Source organism: Macaca fascicularis, chromosome 8 (assembly GCF_037993035.2).
Source record: "Macaca fascicularis isolate 582-1 chromosome 8, T2T-MFA8v1.1".
NCBI classification, from domain to species: Eukaryota; Metazoa; Chordata; class Mammalia; order Primates; family Cercopithecidae; genus Macaca; species Macaca fascicularis.
In genome coordinates, this window is record NC_088382.1 from 56,762,532 (window position 1) to 56,786,250 (window position 23,719).

The following is a 23,719-nucleotide window of genomic DNA, read 5'->3' on the forward strand; positions in this document are numbered from 1 at the left end:
ACCTTGGTTGATGGTAAAGTCAGAGATGGGGAGGAGGAGTTTGCAAATTTAATCGGAAATAGTTCTTGAAAGCGAGCATGCGTGCATGAGCATACGTACGTGAGCATACGTGTCTATTAATTGTTATGTCCTTCAAGCATTAATTAATTCACAACTTATTGTTATTATGCCAGCCCAGAATATTCGATTTAAGCTCAGCTTCTACAATTGATTTGGCAGGAATCAAATCCGAGTTCGTCTACAGCTGATTCGGCAGGTACCAGGGCTTCCACAATGGTGAGTGATAGCATCCCCCAAAGTTAAACATACCAAATGTATGACAGTGCTCCCGTGACTGGTTAATAGGGTGGTAGTCATTAGTCCATTGAGATGTCTTATTTAAGGGGAATATGTGGGTGATTTGAGTTTTATGGCCCTGAAGTAAGAACCAGAAGCCAGGTATAGTTTCAAAATAGTCACCCCCAAGTGTTATGGGCTCACAGCAAGGAAGTTAGTACTACCGAGCAGGATGATGATTTCACAGAGCTTGGTGGATTAAGAGATCAGAAGTTGGTAGGGGATATCTGTGTTGACAAGGGATTTCTTGACTGAAAAGCGCTATGTCCAATGAACGAAGTATGCACTATGTAATATTAAGGATATCTAGCACGGGTCAATATTTGCAAGGATTAGACTTGTATAGTCAATAAAAGTAGATGTACCATAGTTGATTAAGGGAATATTAATACATGCTTCTATGTATGTGGACTGGATTTGTAATGTATCCTCATGTATCAATGTACTATGTATAAGTAAACAATTATAGTACTATATATTATTCATTGGTGCTAACAGTAATCCACAAAGTACATAAAAGCACTAATGTATTAGTGCTAGTTGATTAATACTGACATAGCAGTTAAAATATGTGCTGTGAAAAAATTCAGGAAGTAGTTTAATCCAAATTTCAGCTTTGGGCATTGATGGTGAAGTGGAAATGCTTTTTCCCTGAGTTGTCCTGGGGAGGGGATTCTCCATTTCTCGTTTAGAAGACCAGAGTATTGAATTATACTGCAATAGCATTTTCATTTAAGTAATTTATTTTCAATTAGGGTAGTGAGCAGTATAAGGGTGAGGATGGTAGAGACATGATAGATGCTGTCTGTCTGATGGCAATTAAAGGTTATTGGACTGGCTGCCCTCCGATTCATGCGAGTGTAAGCAGGTCAGCCACTAGGGTTCATAATAGGCATTGACTTAATGGCCGGAATATTACGCTTTGTTGTTTAGACTTGTGAAATATGGGAATAACTGCTAGAATGAGAATGGATAATACAAAGGCCAATATGCTTCCTAGTTTGTTAGGAATAGATTATAAGATTGCATATGCAAACAAAAAGTACCACTCTGGCTTAATGTAGGGTAGGGTACTGAGGGGGTTGGCTAAAGGGTAATTATCTGGGTTGCTCAGGAGGTCAGGCGAAAATAGTATTACAGTTATTAGAAGGAGGAGAAGAAAAATTAAACCTAGAATATCATTGGTTGTACAGTAGGTGTGGAAAGTGATTTTGTCAGGATCTGATGAAACCCCTGAAGGGTTGTTAGATTCTGTTTCATGCAAGAATAAAAGAAGAACAGTTGCGAGCACTGTAATGATGAAGGGTAGGATGAAACGGAAGGCGAAAAATCATGCGAGGGTGGCTTTGTCAACTGAGAATCTGCCTCAGATTCATTGTACAATGTCAGTTCCAATATGAGATGGCTGATAGTAGATTTGTAATTACTGTAGGGCCTCAGAATGATATTTGGCCTCATGTGAGCACGTGGCCCATGAATGCTGTTGTTATAGTCATGAATAGGAGGATAATGCCAATATTTCAGGTTTCAAGGAATGGAAATGAGCCATAGTGTAAGCCTCAACCAACATGTAAGAAGAGGCAGATGAAAAATGTTGAAGCAGCTTTGATACGAAAATAGCAGACCATTCAGCCTTAGTTTACATTTAGGCTGATATGAGCCACTGAAGAAAAGGCAGTTGAGGTGTCTGATGTATAGTGCATAGCCAAAAATAATCCTGTGATGATCTGGAGAATTAGGCAGGCACTAAGAAGAGAGCCAAAGTTTCATCATGTAGAAATGTTAGATGGTGTGGGAAGATCAATAAATGAATAGCTAGTAACTTTCATTAGCGGATGTGTTTTGTGGGTATTGGTCGTTAGTGTTCTTACAAATGAAGTAGAAGGATGGTTTTTCATATCATTAGTCATTTTTATAGTTCATGTGGGAATAATGGCATATGCTTTATTTTTATTAAGTATTCTCTGGTTATAGGGTTTGTAGGTTTTTCTTCGAAACTTACTCTTATTTATGGAGTCCTAGGGCTAATTGTTAGGGATGCTGTGGGTTGTGATATAGTGTTGAATTTTGGTGGAGTTTTCATGGGGTTAATAGTCTTTTTGATTTATTTGGAGGGTATGATGGTTGTTTTTGGTTATACTGTGGCTATGACTATTGATGAATATCCTGAAATATGAGGGTCAAGTTTTGACATTTGAGGGGCTTTGTTATTAGGATTATTAATAGAGTTGATGTTGGTTTGATGAATAGTTGAGTATGATGAGGTGTTATTCACGATTGATTTTAATAGCGTAAAGAGTTGTATCATTTTTTAGCATGGCGGGGGTTATTGCCTGAGGATTATGTGGGTGTGGCTGCCTCATTCAGGACATGAAGGTCTAGTACTCAGGTGTTGAGACTTTTTGGCTTAAAGTCCTTCCCATGGGTGCACAGTGACATATAGCCGAGTTAGAATTGTAATAATGTGACTCTTCTGCCTGGACCCTGCCAACAGGGGATATTATCACATATATCTGGGCCTATAAGCTAGGTTATTTGTCTCTCCTGCCTCTGTCCCCAGAGGACATTGTGTAATATCGTTTGACTTAACATCTAGGGTAATGTGACCCTCCTCTCCTGCCTGGGTCCTGCTCACCAAAGAAATTGTGACATACCACTGATTGCAAAACCTAAATGATGTGACTGTCCTTCATTACTACATATTGCAGAGCCCAGCACCTAGGTGGAGTGACTCTCCTCTTTTTCTTCTTCCCTATCTATGGTGGGCTTGGTGATATACTTTGAGACTGTACCCAGGTGATGTGACTCTTCTGACTAGGCCCAGCCTACAAATGAGATTGTACTGTATCACTGGCTGAGCACCCAGGTGATGTGACTCTCTTGCCTTGTCCCTGCTCACAGGTGAAATTGTAACATACACCTGGGTTAAGCACACATGCACAATAATAACTCTCATACCTGGACCCAGAAAGTAGAGATAATTGACACTCATAGCCAGTCTCGCGGCCATGGGTAAAGTCCTCAGTTTTTCACTTGTATAAAGTTCACGAAGGATTATAACACTCAGGTATAGCATATAAAGCCTTAATGGTACAGAGTGTCATAAAAGAGACCAGCAACTAGGTGAAAATGTGACTCTTCTATGCACACCTGGCTGACACAATTGTCATGCTCACGTATGAACAGGGCCTAGGAATGAGGTACTAAATCTCACACATAAAAAGCAGTCAGAGGTTGAAATAATTACTCTCATACATGGATATGATTCACAGATGGATTGGTAATATTTGAACCATGATTCAGCACACCTGTGGCGATGTGAGTTGTTTATTGGAACACAATCTTCAAGTGGGATCGGGACAATTATACATGGATCTTGCCCATTGTTGAGATTGTGACTCCTTTACTCCCACCCAAACCACAGAAAGTGTTGACTCACATACAGGAAACCAGGATTTGTGTGGGATATGAAACTTATTTCCCAGTCTTTCTGAGAGTGTGATTGGGGCAGTTAACTTTGCCCAGCACATGGATAATTTGACTCTCTTTTCTAGGCCCAGACCACAGAGAAAATTGCCCGAATGTGAAACAAGCAGCTAAGCAATATGTAACACCTTCCTTGGCTCTGTCTACAAAGGGCACTTTTATATATCACTGGGACCATCACCCAGGTGATGTGAGTTATTTGCCTAAAACCGAATTGTGTCTTAAATCCAGGTGCATCACATAAGTGATGTCACTCCCTTCTACTGCCTTAGCCCTGCACTTACAGTGCACTGTGACACACAACTGGGCACTTCACACAGGCAATGTGATTCTCCTTTTTGGGTTCTGCCAATAGGAAGCATTGTAGCATATCACTTGGCTCAGCACTTACATAATGTTTCTTTGCTTTTGACTGGGCCCTGACCACAGGATATTGTGACATATTGCTAGGTTCAGCACAAATGTGAGCTCACTCTCCAGACTTGGTACTGCACAGAATAGACATTGTGACATATATCTCAGCAAATTGCCTAGAAGTGAATGCCCTCTCCTGCCTAAGTCCTTCCCACAGAGACGGGTTTGATATGTCACTGAAACCAGCATCCAGGTGATGTGACTCTTCTGCCAGGGTCCTGCCCACAAGGTGGATTGTGACATTTCACTGGACCTGCACCCACATAGGGGATGTAACTTCCTTGCCTTCTCTCTGGCCACGGGTGACATTGCTCCATATACCTGAGACCCTAACAAAAGCCTAATTACAACTCATATGCCTGGAGCCAGGACATGCACAGGATGGTGAGTCTTAATCTTAAAACTTTCCAAAAGTGTACTAGTGACATACCTTTGCTCAGTTCCTGAATGATTTAAAAATTCTACCTGGGTATAGCCCACAAATCAGATTTTGACAGATACCTGGGCCAAGCACCTTGGTGATTTGACTGTGCTATATTAACAATGTCCTCAGAGGGGATTGCAACATATTTCTGGACTCATCATCTAGGTTACATGACTCTCACCTCCTGCCTGTACCCTGCTTCCTTTGGTAATTGTAGCATTTCTAAGCGCTGCATCCAAATGATGTAACTCTCTTGCCTGGGCCCTGTCAACAGGAGGCATTGCGACATATTTTGGGGCCCATCATTTAGGTGATAAGACTCTCCTCTCCTGCTTGGATACTGCCCACAAGGGACATTGTGCCACAGAGCTGAACCAAGCACACAAGTTATGTGACATTTCTGACAGGACCCTGCCAACAAAGAGAATATTGGAATATTTCTGGCCCAGCATTTAGGTGATGTGGCTGTTCTGTCTGCTTCATAACCACAGAGGGAATTGTAACATATACCTAGGCATGGGTCACAGACATGATAATGATTCTCACATGTGGATTCAGCCAATAGAGGATATTTTGACTCTTATAACTAGGTTTAGGGACATGTGTGATATCCTAGATCACCTTGTTATAAAAAGTTTACAGACGATTACAACACTCTCACATATTTTACAAAGTCTTTGGGTTATACAGACAGAGTCAAAGTAGGGCTCAGCACACAGGCGAAACTGTGAGTCTTGTATGCACAACTAGCTGACAGTAAGGACTGTCATCGCACATGGATGAAGCGAACTGTCACACATGAAAACAGGACATGTGTGGTATTGTAAATCTCATTTTTGGAATTTTCTGACAGCATGATTGTGATATAAATCTTTTCCATGCACCTGTGTAATTTGACTCTCCAGATTTGTTCCAGCCCATATATGGGATTGTGATGTCTACCTAGGCCAACCTCCAGGTGATGTGACTCTCCTGCATGGGCCCTTCTCTCACTAAGCGTTGTGACATATCACTGGATCTGGCACTCAGGTGATGTTACATTCTTGCCTGCACCATGCCCACAACAATTATTGTAACATATTTCTGTGCCCACCTCATAGGTGATGTAACTCTCCTCTCTGGAATGGGTCCTGCACAAAGGAATGATAGTAACATATTGCAAAGCCAGGCACACAGGTGAGGGTACTCTTGCCAGAGCCATGCCCAAAGGAGTACATTTTGACATATCTCTCAGCCTATATCCTAGGTGATGTGACTCTTTTGCCTGGGCCCTGCCAGCCTGGAGAGTGACGTATTTCTAGGCCAGGAACACAGGTGATGGTACTCTTTTGCCAGGGCTTTGCTTCATAGAGGACATTGTGACATATCCCTGGGCCTATCTCCCAGGTGAAGTGACTCCCTTCTTGGGACCCACCCACATGGAGTATTGTGGCATAAGAGAGAACCAGCATCTAGGTGATGTAACTCTCTTGCCTGGGTGCTGTCCTAAGAGAGCCTTGTGACATATCTCAACACCCAGCATTCAAATGATACGGCCCTTCTGCCCAGTTTCTGCCCACATATTAAATTGTGACATATTTCTAGGGAAGCATCTGGTGATATGACTCTCCTCATCTGCCTGAGTTCTACCTACTGGGGACATGGGGACATATCTGTGATCCCGTGACCTAAGTGATATGCCTCTCTTCCTCTTCCTGGGCCTTGAAAATGGTGGGATTGTGACATACTGCTAAGCCCAGCATTTAGGTCACGTGACTCTACTCTTTTTTGTGAACCATGCCCACAAAGGGAAATTTTGACCTATTGCACCCAGATGATGTTACTCTTCTGCTAGAGTCCTGAAAAAAGAGGGAATTATTGCAAACTAGTGGGCCCAGCCCCCTGATGATGCTACGGTCCTTCCTGTGCCAGAGCCACAGACAGTATTTTGACATAATTTCAGCCCATTCTGTAAGCGCTTTGGTTCTCATCCCTTGGCTAAGTTTTTCCACATTCGAAATTGGGTCATATTGCTGGGTCCTGCAACTAGTTAATGCGATGCCCCTTTCTAGGTTCTGCCTAGAGAGGGCATTGTGACATGTTACTTGACACATCACCTAAGTGTTGTTACTCTTTTCCTAATTTTTTGCCCAAAAATGGGATGATGACATATACCTTTCTTCCGTTCACAGCCATGATGTTCCAACTTATATTGGGATTCAGCCAGTAGAAGATATTTTGCCTATCATCCCTAAGCTTAGGGCAACAAGTAAAATCCTGGGTTGCATATTTGTACAAAGCTCACAGAAGTTCACAACAGTCACTCATATTGTACAAACTCCCTGGGTGGTACAGAGAGTTTCATAACAAGGCCCAGCAAAAAGTTAAGATTGTGACTCTCAATTACAAACCCAGGTGAAGGTAAAAGTTGTCACCATCCCACGTTTACAAAGCCCACTGTTGAAGTACTAATAGGTGAAAACAGTACAAAGATGGAATTGTGACTCTCGTATGGGGATCTGACCACAGGTGCGATCATGACTCATTTTTCCACCCAGCTCACAGGCATAAAATGGGTCTCATTCTTAAACTCAGCTTAAATGAGAGATGCTGACTGTCTTACCTGGGTTTAAGGCAGTATATAAAGTTGTGAGTCCATATGAGCATGTGGGCCTCAGAGTAGTTTGCAACTCTCATGCACGCCATATAAAGCCCCTGGATGTTGTAGAGGGTTTCGTACGATTACCTAATATCCATGACATTGTGACTCGTATAAATACCAAACTATCAGTTAAAGGTGCCACCCTCAAAGATGAGGAGTTTGTGTCATATCACTGGGCCTAGTACCCAGGTGTTAAAACTTTTCCTTTATTTGGATTATAAATCATGCCGCTATAAAGACACATGCACATGTATGTTTATTGCGGCACTATTCACAAAAGCAAAGACTTGGAATCAACCCAAATGCCCATCAATGACAGACTGGATTAAGAAAATGTAGCACATATACACCATGAAATACTATGCAGCCATAAAAAAGGATAAATTCATGTTCTTTGTAGGGACATGGATGCAGCTGGAAACCATCATTCTCAGCAAACTATCGCAAGAACAGAAAACCAAACACTGCATGTTCTCACTCATAGGTGGGAATTGAACAATGAGAACACTTGGACACAGGAAGGGGAACCTCACATTGTTGTGGGGGGAGGGGGGAGGGATAACATTAGGAGATATACCTAATGTAAATGACGAGTTAATGGGTGAAGTTCACCAACACGGCACATGTATACATATGTAACAAACCTGCACATTGTGCACATGTACCCTAGAACTTAAAGTATAATAAAAAAGAAAAAAAAAACTTTTCCTTTAATTGTATCCCATTTGTGCATTGTGACATATCTTTAGGTCAGAATCATAATAATATGACTCTTCTGCCTAGGCCCTGCCAACAAGGGATATTATACATACCTCTGAACCTATCAGCTAGGTGATTGGTCTATTTTTCCTGTGCTTTGCCCCCAAGGAACATTGTGACATTGCTGGACGTAGCATCTAGGAAATGTGACTCCTAGGTAATGCAACTCTCCTCTATGTTCTGGAGTCTGCCAAAAGACGGGATTATTATGTATTGCTGAGCCCAGCACCTGGGTGGTGTGACTCTCCCCTTTTTCTTCAACCCTGTCTACAGTGGACATGGTGCCATATTACTTGAGGCTGTACCCAGGTGATGTGACTCTTCTGACTTGGCCCTGGCTGCAAAGGAGATTATAACAGATCCTTAGCTCAGAATCCAGATGATGAGACTCTTCTGCCTTGTTTCTGCCCATGGGTGAAATTGTGACATAAGGAGAGATATTTTGACTCTCGTAGCCAGTCTTGTGTCAATAAGTAAAGTAATAGGTCTCCTAATTGTATAAAGTTCACAGAGGATTATTACACTCAGGCACATCACACAAAGCCTGAGTGGTACAGAGTGTCATACCAGGGAAGAGCAACCAGGTGCAATTGTGACTCTTGGATGGACACCTGACATGATTGTCATTCTTTCACAAGAACACGTACAAATAAGGTACTAAATGTCACACAAAAGAGCAGTCAAAGGCCGGGCACTGTGGCTCACACCTGTAATCCCAGCTGTTTGGGAGGCCGAGGCGGGTGGATCATCTGAAGTCAGGAGTTCGAGGCCAGCATGACAAATACAGTGAAACCCAGTCTACTAAAAACACAAAAATTGGCTTGGCATCATTGCGTTTGCCTGTAGTCCTAGCTACTTGGGAGGCTGAGGCAGAAGAATCACTTGAACCCAGGAGACGAGGGTTGCAGTGAGCTGAGATCGTGCCACTGCGCTCCAGCCTGAGTGATGGAGGGATAATCCAACTCAAAAAAAAAAAAAAAAAAAAAAAACCAGTAGTCAAAGATTGAAATTGTTCCTCTAATACATGAATTTGACACACGAGTATTTTGGTGATGCATGATTCAGCACACCTGTGAGGCTATGACTCCCCTACTGGAACACAATCTTCAAGTGGATTTTGCCCATTGATGAGATTTGACTCTTCTCTTTGTCCCCACTCACAGGAGGTGTTACTCATATGCACAAAGCCAGGACTTGTGTGGGACTGTGAAACTTATTTCTGAATATTTTCTAATGTGTGATTAGGATGTAAAAGTTAGCCCATCTCCTGAATAATTTGACTCTATTTTAGGCCATGACCACAAATGAAATTGTGACATACTTGGACCATACACCTAAGCAAAAGTGACTGGGTCCACTACAAAGGGCACTTTTACATATCACTGGGACCAAAACCTAAGTGATGTGAATTCTTCGTCTGTTCCCTGCCTATAAAAAGCATTGTGGCTTATATCTAAGTCCATCATGTAAGTGATGTGACTCCCTTCTACAGCCTTGGCCTTGCACTTATGGTGCATGGTTACACATAACTGGGTACTGCACCCAGGTGATGTGACACTCCGTTTTGGGTTCTGCCAACAGGAAGCTTTGTAAATGTTACTTGGTTCAGCACCTAGGTGATGTTTCTCCTCTCTTTCCTCACCCTGACCACAGGGGAGATTGTGACATATTGCTAAACCCAGCTGCAAGGTGAGGTCACTTTCATACCTTGGTCCTGCATGTAGCGGTCATTGTGACATATATCTAGGTCAATTGTTTAAGTGAAGTGAGTCTCCTCACCTTCCTAAGCCCTGTCCAGAGGGAATTTTGATATATCACAAAAACCAGCATCTCGTTGATATAACTCTTCTTCCAGGGTCCTGCCCACAGGAAAGATTGTGACATCTCACTTCACAAGCACCCACCCAGGTGATGTGACCTTCCTGCTTGCTCTCTGCCCACAGGTGATATTGTGCCATACACCTAAGACCAGATAAGAGGACTAGTCATAACTCTTAAACCTGGAGCCTGGTCATATGCAAGATGGTGTCCCCATTCCTGGAACTTTCCACCAGTGTTATTGTGACATATACCTTTTCCTAGCTCTTGAGTGATTTAATAATCCTGCCTAGGTGTAGCCCACACGTGAGATTTGGACATTTACCTCAACTGAGAACCTTGGTGCTTTGACTCTCCTGTCTTAACAACATCCTCAGGAAGGATTGTAATATGTTTCTGGACCCATCATCTAGGTTACCTGACTCTCCTCTCCTGCCTGGACCCTGCTTCCACTGGGGACTATAGCATTTCTAAGCTCTGCATCCAAATGACACGACTCTTTTGCCTGGTCCTTTCAACAGGAAATGTTGCGACATATCTCTGGGCCTATCATTTTGGTGATATGAGTCTCCTCTTCTGTCTGGACACTGCCCACAAGGAGCATTTTGCCATACAGTTGGACACAACCCCAAAGTTATGTGACTTTTCTGCCAGGAACTTTCCTACAAGGAGAATATTGGAAAATTCTGGCTCAGCATTTACGTGACATGGGTGTCGTGCCTGTTTCATTACCGCAGAGTAAATTGTGACACATACCTTAGCACAGCTCACAGGCATGATAATGACCCTTATATGTGGACCCCATATGAGAGTCATTGCTCCAATAGGAGTAATTTTGACTTTCATACCTTGCTTTAGAAACATGACTGATTAAATCTCTTTCTGGTAAAAGAAAGGTCATAGAAGATTATAACAGCTTTGTATATTTTATAAAGCCCTTGGCTTGTACACACAGGACCCAGCAGAAAGGTGAAATTGTGAGTCTCATATGCACACCCAGCCGACAGTAAGAACTATCACTGTCTCACATATATGAAGCCAACTGTTACTCATAAAAACAGAACATTTGCCGTATTGTACATCTCATCCCGGGAATTTTCTGCCAGCGTGATTGTGATATATATCTTTGCCGAACATCTGTGTGATTTGACTCTCCAGACTGGTTAGAGCCAGCATATATTATTGTGATATCTACCTGGGCCAATCTCTAGGTGATGTGACTCTCCTGCCTGGGCCCTGCTCTCAGTGATAATCATGAAATATCACTATATCCAGCCCCCAGGTCATGTTACATTTTTGCCTGAGCCATGCCCACAGAAATCACTGTGACATATCACTGTGTCCACTACTTAGGTAACATAACTCTCCTCATGGAATGTGCCCTGCACACAGTGGGAGATAGTGACATAGGGCTGGGCCAGGCACACAGGTGACAGTACTCTTTTGCTAGGGCCATGTCCTAAAGAGGGCATTGTGACATATCACTGGGCCTATCACAGGTGATGTTGCTCTCCTGCTTGAGTCCTACTTACCTGAATAGTGACATATTACTAGACTAGGCACACAGGTGATGGTACTCTTTTGTCAGGGCCATGCCTCAAGGAGGACATTGTAACATATCTTTGGGCCTATCACCTAGGTGATGTGACTCCCTGCTTGAACCCTGCCCACATGGAGCAATATGACATAAGGGTAGAACCTGCACCTATTTGTTATAACTCTCTTCACATGTTAGATTGTGTCATATACCTAGGGAAGCACGTAGGTGATAGGTCCCTGCCAACAGTGGATATTATCACATATCTCTGGGTTTGAAAGCTAGGTGATTTGTGTCTCCTTCCTGTGCCCTGTCCCCAGAAGACCTTGTGAGGTGTCATTTGGATTAACATCTAGGTAATGTGACTCCACATTCCTGCCTGGGTCCTGCTCACCAAAGAAATTGTGACTTACCGCTGATTGCAAAACCTAAATGATGTGACTGTCCTTCATATTCTAGACTCTGCCAAGAAAGGGGATTATTACATATTGCAGAGCCCAGCACCTAGGTGGAGTGACTCATCTTTTTCTTCTACTCTGTATATAGTGGGCTTGGTGACATACTATTTGAGGCTGTACCCAGGTGATGTGACTCTTCTGACTAGGCCCAGCCTACAAATGAGATTATACTGTACCACTGGCTCAGCACCCAGGTGATGTGACTCTCCTACCTTGTCCCTGCTCACACATAAAATTGTGACATATACGTGAGTTAAGCACACATGCACAATAACTCTCATACCTGGACCCAGCCAGTAAAGATTTTTGACTCTCATAGTCAGTCTCAGCCATTGGTAAAGTCCTGGGTTTTTCACTTGTGTAAAGTTCACGAAGGATTATAACACTCAGGTATAGCATATAAAGCCTTAATGGTACAGAGTATCATAACAGAGACCAGCAATGACATAAGAGTGCAACTGTTGTGTGCACAACTATCTGACATGATTACCATTCTCACAAATGAACAGGACCTAGGAATAAGGTCTAAATGTCACACATAAAAAGTGGTCGAAGGTTGAAATAATTACTCTCATACATGGATCTGATTCACAGATGGTTTGGTAACATTGAACCATGATTCAGCACACCAGTGGTGCTGTGACTCCCCTACTGGAACACAATCTTCAAGTGGGATTTTGGATCTTATACATGGATCTTGCCATGTATCTTGATGAGATTGTGACTCCTCTACTTAAACTCAACTCGTAGAAAGAGTTGACTCACATACACGAAACCAGAACTTGTGTGGGATGTGAAACTTATTTCTGAACATTTCTGAAAGTGAGATTGGGACAAGTAACTTTGCCCAGCACATGAATAATCTGATACTCTTTCTTAGGCCCAGACCACAGATGAAATTGTGCAATATGTGGAATAAACACCTAAGCAATATATAACACCTTCCTTGGCTCTGTATACAAAGGGCACTTTTATATATCACTGGGACCATCACCCAGGTGATGTGAATTATCTTCCTGAAACCTACCTACAAAGAGAATTGTGTCTTATATCTAGGTCCATCATGTAAGTGATGTGAGTCCCTTCTACTGCCTTGGCCCTGCACTTACAATGCATTGTGACACATAACCCAGGTTTGATAGTCAATGTCTCCCCTACAGGCAGCGTTAAGGGAGAAGACCCATTATTATAACTGTGGGCTGGGTCCAGAAATGAGTCACCATTCCACCTATGTCCAGATCCACATATAAAATTCACAAATAAAACTTTGTGCTGTATTCCCTTGTTAGACTCAGGGCCTCAACAGTGGGCTTTGTAAACGTGGGATGGTGACAACTTTTAATTTCACCTGGGTGTGTAATGAAGAGTTTCAATCTGAACTTTTGGGTGCCCCTGTTATGAATCTCTCTACCAAGAAAGAGTTTGTACAATATAGGTTAGCATTGTAAACTTCTGTGAGCTTGGTACAAATACGGAACTCAGGACCTTACCTATCGACCTAAGCTTAATGATGAGAGGCAAAATATCTTCTATTGGTTGAATCCCAATATAAGTATAATCATCATGAGTTGGAACTGAAATGTGGTGTATGTCATAATTCCATTTGTGGGCAAAAAACTAGGCAGTATAGGAAATTGGGTTACATTAACTGGATGCTGCACCCAGCAATATGACACCATCCCACATGTGGAAAAAACTCAGCCAAGTTATGAGAGCCAAAATACCTACATAATGGGCCCAGGATATGTCAAAATATTTTCGGTGGCTCCAGCACAGGCAGGAGAGTTATAACATAAGGGTGCTGGGCCCAGCAATGTGGAATATGCCATAATTTCCACTTTTGATGCAGAACCCAGGCAAAATAGTAACATCATCTGGGTGCTGGGCACAGCAATAGGTCAAAATTCCTTTTTGATGGGCATGATTTGGGAAAAAGAGGAGAGTCACATATTCTGAGTGCTTAGCAATGTGTCCAAATCTTCCTATTGTGAAGGCCCAGGCAGAAAAAGAGAGTCACATCACTTAAATCATGGGCACAGAGATGTCCCAATGTCCCCAGTAGGCATGGCTCAGGCAGATGAGGAGAATCATATCACCTAGCTGCTTTCCTAGGAATATGTCACAGTGCAACATGTGGGAAGAAATGAGGCAGAAGAGCCACATCACTTGTGTTACATTTTTGCCTGCACCAAGATGTTACATTTTTGCCTGCACCATGCCTGCAGACATAACTGTGACATATCACTGTGTCCATCAGTTAGATGACGTAACTCTCCTCTATGGAATGAGCCCTGTACACAGGGCAAAATAGTGATGTATTCCTAGGCCAGACATACTCTTTTGCCAGGGCCAGGCCCAAAAGAGGGCATTTTGACATATTACAGGTCCTATCATGTAGGTGACATGGCTCTTCTGCTTGGGGCTTGCCCACTTGAGTAGTGACATATTGCTAGGCCAGGCACAAAGGTGATGGTACTCTTTTGCCAGGGCCATGCTTTCAGGAAGGCTTTATGACATATCTCTGGGTCCATCACCTAGGTGATGCGACTTCCTGCTTGGCCCTGCCCACATGGAGCATTGTGATATGAGGGTAAAACCTGCACCTAGGTGATGTAACTCTCTTGCCTGAATCCTTTTCTAAGGGGGACTTACGAATATCTCAGTATGCAGAACCAGATGATGTGGCTCTTCAGCATGGTTTCTGCCCACATAATAAATTGTGACATATACGTAAAGATGTACCTAGGTGATATGACTCTCTTTTTGTGCCTGATCCCTGCCTGCTGGTGACATTAGGTCATATCTCTGAGCCCATGACCTAAATGATGTGACTCTCTTATTCTGTCTGGGCCTTTATAATGGGATGATTGCGACATATTGATGAGCCCAGCACTTAGGTAATGTGACTCTTGTCTTGTTGCTGAACAATGGCCACAAATAGAACTTTTGCCATATTTTAGGGCCCAGCACCTGGATGATGTTACTCTTCTCACTAGGTTGTGCGTAAAGGTGGAATTGTGGCATAGTGCTTGACCCAGCACCCTAATTATGTGACTCTCCTGCTTGTGCCTGAGCTACGGAAGGTATTTTGACATAACTTTGGCACATTTTGTAGGTGTTTTAGCTCTCATCACTTTATTGGGTTTCTTCCACATGTGGTTGTATCATATTGCTGGCTCCAGCCCCCAGTTAATATGACCCTCTTTCCTAGGCGCTGCTTAGAGAGGGCATTGTGACATATTACTTGACACAGCACTTAAGTGATGTTAACCTTCTGCCTAGTTTTCTGCCCACAAATGGGATTATGACAAATACCTTGCTTCAGTTCAAAGGCATGATGATCAAGCTTCTATTGTGGTTAGGTTTAGGTCAATAGCTAAAGTCCTTCATTGCATATTTGTGCAAAGCTCACAGAAGTTTACGACACTAACTCATATCATAAAAACTTATTGGGTGGTACAGAGTTTCATAACAGGGCCCAGCAAAATGTTAAGATTGTGACTCTCGACTACACACTCAGTTGAAAGTAAAAGTTGTTACCATCCTACATTTACAATGCCCATTGTCAAGGTCCTGAGTCTAACAAGTGAATACAGCACAAAGTTGGAAATGTGACTTTCATAAGTGGATGTGCCCACAGGTGAGATGATGACTCATTTTCTGACCCAGCTCACAGGCATAATAATGGTCTCATCCCTGAAACCAGCCTATTGGAGAGCTGTTGACTGTCATACCTGGGATTAGGGCAATATGTAAGATCATGTGTCCATATAAGCGTGTAGGCCTCAGAGAGGTTTGCAACTCTCATGCATGTTGTATCAAGTTCTCAGATGTTGTAGAGAGTGTCATACAATGGCCAGCACACACATGATATTGCGACTCTCATATACACAACTAGCTAACCATTAATGGTGCCACCCTTAACAACGAGGAGATTGTTTCATATCCCTTGGCCTAGTACCCCGGTGTTGAGACTTTTATTGTTTAAATTTCTTTCCGTAAGTGTATTGTTACATATCACTGGGTCAGAATCATGATAATCTGACTCTTCTGCCTGGGCCCTGCAAACAGGGGATATTTTCATATATGTCCAGGCCTATTGGCTAGTTGCCATATCTCTGCTGCCAGTGCCCTGCTCATAGGGGACACTGTGACATATCACTAGATACAGCATCTATGTAATGTGGCTCTCCTCTCCTGTTTGGATCCTGCCACTGAAGAAATTGTGAGACACCACTGAGTGCAAAACCTAGTTGACATGACTCTCCTCTCTGTCCTGGACTCTGCCAAGAGAGGGAATTATTACATATTGCTAAGCCCAGCACCCAGGTAGTGTGATTCTCTTTTTTTCTTTAAACCTTTCTACATAGGGTATGGTGACATATTACTTGAGGCTATACCCAAGTAATGTGGCTCTTCCGCCTGGTTTCTGCCCACATGTTAGATTGTGACATATAACTAGGGAAGCACCTTGGTGATATGACTCTCCTTTTCTACCTGGGCCCTGCCTACTGGGGACACTGGGATATATCTCTGAGTCCATGACCTAAGTGAAGTGACTCTCTTTTTCTGCCTCATCTTTACATTCAGAGGATTATGACATATTGCTGAGACCAGCACTCAGGTTATTTGACTCTCCTTTTTTTCTCAAACCATGCCCTCAAACAGAAATTTTGACCTATTGCACGGTCCAGCAAGCAGATAATGTTACTGTTTTGCCTGGGTCCTGCATATAGAGAGGATTATGGCATATTGCTGGGCCCAGCATCCTGATAATGTGACTCTCATGCCTGCGCCGGAGCCGAAGAAGGTATTTTGACATATCCTGGGTCCATTATATGGGTGTTTTGGCCATATGATGTTTGGCTAGTGGCTCAGGCCTGGAAAACCTGCCCAGTGAGAAAATATGAGAGCAGGCACTCACTTAACAGTCTGGCCACTTTTCTGAGGGGCTGCTGCAGTATGCTGGTGTCAACTGCAGTCTCTAGTCACCTCAGATTTTCCAATACCTAAAGTGATCACCAGTGAATGCTGCAAAACAGCAACAATGGCAGCATGCCCTTTTCCCTGGTAGCTCCATCCTAGGGAGGTATAGACTTGTCTACAAGTCAAAAGCTACTGTAGGAAGTAGCTGGAAGCCTCTTTTGAAAGGTCTTACCCAGTGAGGAGAACATGATTAGGGATCGACTTAAGAAAGCAGCCTAGCCACATTTTTGTAGGACAGGTATGTTGTGCAGAAGTATCACTTGCACCCCCAGTTTATTTGGATTCTCCAAAGCCAGAAGGCTGGAATAGCTAAGTCATAAAAACAGCAAAAATGACAACTCACTCTTGCTCTAGAAACTATATCCCAAAGAGGTTTCAAAATTCCATTGACCAAAGATGGAAAGGTGGTAGCTGGACACCCTGGTTAAGAAGTATTTTCGAGTGTGCAGGAACGAGATCGGGAACCTGCTTTAACAGGAAGTCTGGCCATGTCTTTTTAGAGCACCTGTACTGTGCTAGGAGATCCTTTCTGCCCCCAGTCAACTTGGACTCTTCAAAGCCTGAAGGCTGGAATGACTAAGTTGCCCAAGCAACAAAGACGGTGGACCACTCCTCTTTCTGGTAGCTCCATCCCAGGGAGGTGCAGTGCTCCTACCAATGGTTGGCTGGAATTCTAAGCCAGCAGGCCATACCTTGTGAGGCATTGTGGAAGTGGGTCCTACAGACCATCACTATTCAGCCCCCTGGATTCCACCTCTTTCCTATGGGTATGTACAGGGGTGTAACCTCCTGCTTTGCTGGAGTTGCAGCTACTTTTTCTGAGAAGCCTTGAAAGCCAGAGTATCTAAGGCTCTTGAATCTCTGCACAGGCCTGAGTGGCTGCTCTGCTGAGACTCCATGTAGCTCTGTGTGTTCAACTGAAGGCCTTGGTGAAGTGGATTCATGAGGGTATCTCCTCACCTCAGGGTTGCAAAGATCTGTGGGAGAATCGTGGGTTCCCAGGGTCTGCATGCACTCACTGCTTTGCTGGGTGGGGAGCTTCCCTTGGCTCCATGTTGTTCCCAGGTGGCCTGTTGTCCTGCCTTGTTTACTCCATTCTCTGTAACTTAAGTTGTTTTTTTAAATTACTCCCAATGGAAGTAGCTGGAAGTTTCATTTGAAAGTGCTATATTTATGCACACCTTGCATTCCTCTCTATGAGAACTATGCAGTCTAGCTGCTTTCAGTCAGCAAACTTGATCACTTTCCTCTAAAAGGAATCTACTTTTTTATATTAAAAGAATTCAATATATTTTCAAACGCAAATATTGGTGTAATTTACCTCTTACATTTGATGCTATGTCTTCATTTCTAGAATTTATGGGAAAGAACATGGTCAATGGTTGTTGCACCAGAATTATGAGAGGTTCTTCTATATTAGATGGACAGATTTATATACTTTCTTACAGAAGATTTAGAAAACTGAAATCTAAGATACATGAAGACATTCTAAGTGGAAAAGCCACTTAGTGGTTGATTTACAACAGTATCATAGGTGACATGATGATAGGAGAGTAGAAAGTGATCAAGATAATATTCTGCATATAGTAAGAGAAGTAATTTAAATTTTATAAGGAAATTACCTTTTGCAAATTAAGGTAATTAAAATACAGTGAATTTCAAAATGCCTTTTTAATGACAAAGTGTGAACTCAATTTGTTTTAATAAGCCAAAATTGTTGCTATTGTGTTAAGGCTATTTTACTTTGAATGTGTATCTTGCAACTGATGTTAACTTATCCCATCTTACCCAAGATTGTAGGTAACAGATGGTAACAATATACTATTGGGTGACAGTGGAATAACTTCTGTAACAATTCCTTTGTCAGTGGTGTTTAACTTAAATGATTTAAACAATATGCTTCCTACAACTTACGTTTTTGTTTTTATTGTAACTACAGGTTATTGTGATAGTTGTAATGAAGATTGTATGAGTGTAATGGAACTATATGATTCTGAATTCTAAGCAACTATTTACAAAATTTTACTCTATTATATTTGTTGAACATATGACTTCTCTGGTCTGCTAAACATACACAGACTTTTACCTTTGATTTACATGGATTTAAATATGCAGATGCATCACTGTAAAATAAACTTTAGGTGTAACAGATTTATACAGAAATTAGTCATATTTCTTTATGGTTGTGTACCAACTTGAGAAGAAAAGAAAAATATTAGAAAGAGACAGATAATTTTACCAGTGTTGGTAACTCACCAGCAAACCAGAAAGTTCAAAGATTTTGAAAGCAAATTTATTTTCTCTGTTTTGTATTATATTCATTTTTACCTACCCTGCTGTTCTGGGCTCTCAGAAGTATACTTCTAGCAGACATTACTGGAAGGTAAAAGTGAGAAGCCTAAATCGAAATTGGGTGTGTACAAGGCTATCCTCTTAGGAACTGGCAGGATCAGCCTTCAGTTCCCGGTAGATTTTGGGCAATTGGTTGATGTATAAAGAGTGGTTATGCTGCATCAGGTCCTAAAAAACCCCGGGTTTTGCCCATAATAAAACCCAGTAAGGCTGGTAGTTTTTTTGACTATGACTTAGGTGATTTAAAAATAATAATAAAATATATGATAGGTTTGTTCTGTACATTTTTAATGATTCTTTTACAAGAGCCTTTTGACCTTATTTCTATACTGAAGCAGATTCTGAATGTCTTAAAATCTCTTTATTATGTTCTACTAGTAAATGAATCTGTTTCGGTTTTTGTTGGCATTTAGCAAGTACATTTAATCTCATTTCTAAAATCTTACATTTACTACTGAAGAACAGAATAAATTTTTTTTCTTCTAAATTTTTGGCACCTATAAAAACATGTTCATAATGTTACTTTCGTAGATACTATGAATATTAATTGTCAAGTGTGTTAATTTCTGAGGTAAAATATTTGAGAATTATATTGCCCAACATGTCCAATAAAATGTTTTTAAGTTGCCTATTTAAAAAAATCTGTCAATTTTGAATTGCATACCTAGCTAAAATTTTTAACATTGAGGATAAGCTGTAAAATAATTCATACAAATAATATAAACTAAGTTTACTTAAATTATTTACTTATTTAAGAAATCTAATTACATTTTAGACAAATTGCTCTCACATGTTACTATTTGTTTAGCATATTATTTTTTAAGATTTTGCCTCTAAAACAGGTAACAGTTTGAACAAAAAAATCCCACAATTTGATGATTGGCATGAAAATAAATTTCAGGAAAATAAAAGGTTTATATGATTACCTGATTAAAATAATGTAAAGGATAAAAATGTTAATATTTATTTTTTACACATTATTGGGCAAAAGTAACCCTGAGATAGTAATGTGCACAAAATACTATTAATTGTATTCTTGAGACTGGCACTTAAAGAAACTCCACCATAGGCCCAGGATTCCCTAGGCATTTCTTCCAGGAGAATAGCCAATGGAAATGAAGCAGAAGGCCATGTCCACAAATGTAAATGGATGCTCACCTCCTAGAGATCAGTGGGTGGTGGTTGCAGAAAGAGTAGGGCCTTCTTGGTGGTCCGGGAAGGCATTATCAGCACCACACTAGAAAAGGGGCCTGGAGCTCCATTGCACCCTCCTACCTGCAGGGGCCTCAGAGGGCCCTGGGAGAGGCCAGCCTAGGTGCTCTGTCCTGTCCCTGGCCCTTGAGTCCTGCCTCACCTGCTAGCTTTTTCCACAGACAATTCAGGATGGCAACCCCCAATGCAGCCCCACTAGAGGAAGGCGATCAAGAGTGTCAAGGTCCACACCCATCTTCGCACATTTAGTGACTTATTAACTAGTCAATAAGTTAGAGCAGAATGTGCTGCTATGACCCCCTGAGATCACATTTTAGGAGGAAACCTGGGGGGCACCTGCACCTGCCTGAGGCTGTGCATTGGAGGAAGGATGGACAGGCCACCTGGGCTTCAGGAAGCGTGTGCCCCTAGCCACCTCAGGGAGACATGGACTTGGCAAGAGCAGGCAATAAGGGTGTCATACAGCAGACATGCTGAGCTGTCAGGTGGGCACAAAAGGGTAGGCATGGGGGGTCCCTGAGGGAGAGGACCTTCTCAGGGCCCTGAACCCAACCCAGAGATGCCCCAGGATCTTGAAGTCCAGGCTGTACCTGGAGTTGCAGGGTGAGCACTGTGCAGTGGCCTGTTAAAAGTGGGGTGAGCAGCCAGTCAATGAGGGGCTTTCATTGTCCATTTTTCTGATCAGCAAATTGATCCCCCATAGCCCCAAGCCAGGAGGGACAAAAGCGCTGGACTGAGGCATGACTTTTTTTTTCACTGGCTCCCATAAGCCTCAGACCTCCCTGGGCTTGCTTGAGACCTCCCTGGTCTTGTCTTGAGGAAGAAGATCCCTCTTCCTTGTGAGCGTAGGCACAGAAGCAACCAGACGTGTGGTAGGCCAACCAACAGCCACATTTTTAGGCCCACCTGGGCCTCCTCACTCCACTGGCATGTGAAACCCACTGGCATTCCAGAGTTCAGAATTCACATTTAGTTCCAGAACCAAGGAGTTCAGCACCTGGGATGGAGCAGAAGTGGGCCTGTTAATTCCTTGGCACAAGGCCCAAATCAGAGAACTGGCCTGACTGTGCTGCTGTACCAAGGAAGTGGGTGTCCTATTCGAAGCAGGTCCCACTCTCTTCCTGCCTCCAATTATTTCACATGCAGCTTGTCATTTGTACCAGCTCTTTCTCTACCCCCACCAACATCCTGACATTTTTCAAATTCCTCTGAAGACTGCATGAGCCAAGCATTAAGGGTCACAGTGCTCTAGGCTACTCAATTTCACCTGTGAGCAGAAACCAGGCAGGAGAGTCTCATCATCTGGATTCTGGGCTCAGGATATATTATGATCTCCTTTGCAGACAGGGCCATGTCAGAAGAGTCACATCACCTGGTTACAGCCTCAAGTAATATGGCACCGCGTCCACCGTAGACGGAGCTGAAGAAAAAGGGGAGAGTCACACCACCTAGGTGCTGAGCTCAACAATATGTAATAATCCCCTCTTTTGGCAGACTCCAGAATATAGAGGAGAGTTGCATTACCTAGATTTTGCACTCAGTGGTATGCCACAATTCCTTTTGTGGGCAGTACCTAGGCAGGAGAGGAGAGTCACATTTCCTAGATGCTACATCCTGCAATGTCACAATGTCCCTTGGGGGCAAAGCACAGTAAAAATAGACCAGTCACCTAGCTGATAGGCTCAGATATATGTGATAATATCCCTTGTTGGAAGGGCCCAGGCAGAAGAATCACATTATTGTGATTCTGACCGAACGATATGTCATAATGCACACATGGGATACAATTAAAGGAAAAGTTTTAACACCTGGGTACTAGGCCCAGTGACATGACACAATCTCCTAATCTTTAAAGGTGATACCTTTAGCTGTTAGCTTGGTGTGTATGAAAGTCACAATGTCACTTGTGTGCTAGGCAATTGTATGAAGCCCTCTACAACATCCGAGGGCGTTATGCGGCATGCATGAGAGTTGCAAGCTATTCTGAGGCCCACACACTCATATGGACTCACAATTTTATATATTGACTTAAATCTAGGTATGACGGTCAACATCTCTCATTTGGGCTCAGTTCAGGAATGAGACACATTTTATGCCTGTGAGCTGGCTCCAAAAATGAGCCACAATTGCACCTGTGGCCCAATGCCCATATGAGAGTCAAAATTCCATCTTTGTACTGTTTTCACCTATTAGACTCAGTACTGCAACAGTGGGCTTTGTAAATGTGGGATAGTGACAAATTTTAATTTCACCTGGGTGTGTAATTAAGAGTCACCAATTTAGGTAATGAATGCCTAAATTGGCCAAAAGCACAGATCCTCCATCCTGAGCTGAATGCACTGAGGGATTGCTGACCTACATCTCTCTGAGATGCAGCCCCCAGAAGACAAGCAAAAAGATGGGGCAGAAAACCAGCTCACGTGGTGCCCAGAGGGTTTGGCACAAGGGAATCTATAGTTAAGTGTGGCCTGTGATGGCCATTTCTCTAGGCTCAACTTTCTCCAATAAAAGACTTTAGCCCTAGGGGAACTGTTGGACCTAATTTCTGCAGGATGGTCTTGCAACTCAGAAGAACCTGGTCCAACTGAGCACTCCTTGGTCTGTTGGCCTCTCCCAGGGGCCCAGTCTGGCTACAGATGCTGACAGGGCAGTCTCAGGTACTCTGAGAGCCCATACCATAGCATCTGCACTGGTGGGCCATGCCTGATTCCTGAAGTGCTCCAGCAAGGCAGCCCATATGACTGCACCAACCCACATGATTCCTCCCCACACTGAAGGGGAAGCCCTGACACCAGGGCAGTTCCGCACATTACTTTGCTGGCACATGTCTGCAAAGGAGGGTTTGGCTTTGCTTGCCCCACCAGCAAATGGGAATGCAGTATGCCCCTGCCATCTTCAGCGACTGCCATTGCAGATGAAGCTTTGGTGGGCAGAGAGCCAGAAAGCCCCACCCCTACCTTTTTCCTAACACTTTACAGAGAACAGGGTATCCTTCCAGACTCTAAACAATCACTCCTTCTTGGGAGGGCATAAAAAGGCATCAAAATTTTCACTAGCCAGCACCCTGCCCCAAGCCAATACCACCTTTAGTGCAACATTGCACACAGTCTCCAGCAGGTATCCCCACTCCCCTTCCAGCTGCTTTGCTCCTGCCACTGAGGTGAATGCCCAAAGACAGGCAGAAACCCCATATCCACTAGCACTCTGCTTAGTGGTGGCACTTTAGTCCCACAGAGTGGCAGACTCCAAATATCAAGGAGCCAGAGAAGACAGTTGGGGCTCAATACAAGTCCCCC

At 42.9% G+C, this 23,719-nt stretch overlaps 1 pseudogene; it reads right to left on the reverse strand.

Moving 5' to 3' along the window:
* Nucleotides 1–23,719, reverse strand: part of LOC102131446 (uncharacterized) — an 86,039-nt pseudogene that overhangs the window by 18,437 nt on the left and 43,883 nt on the right.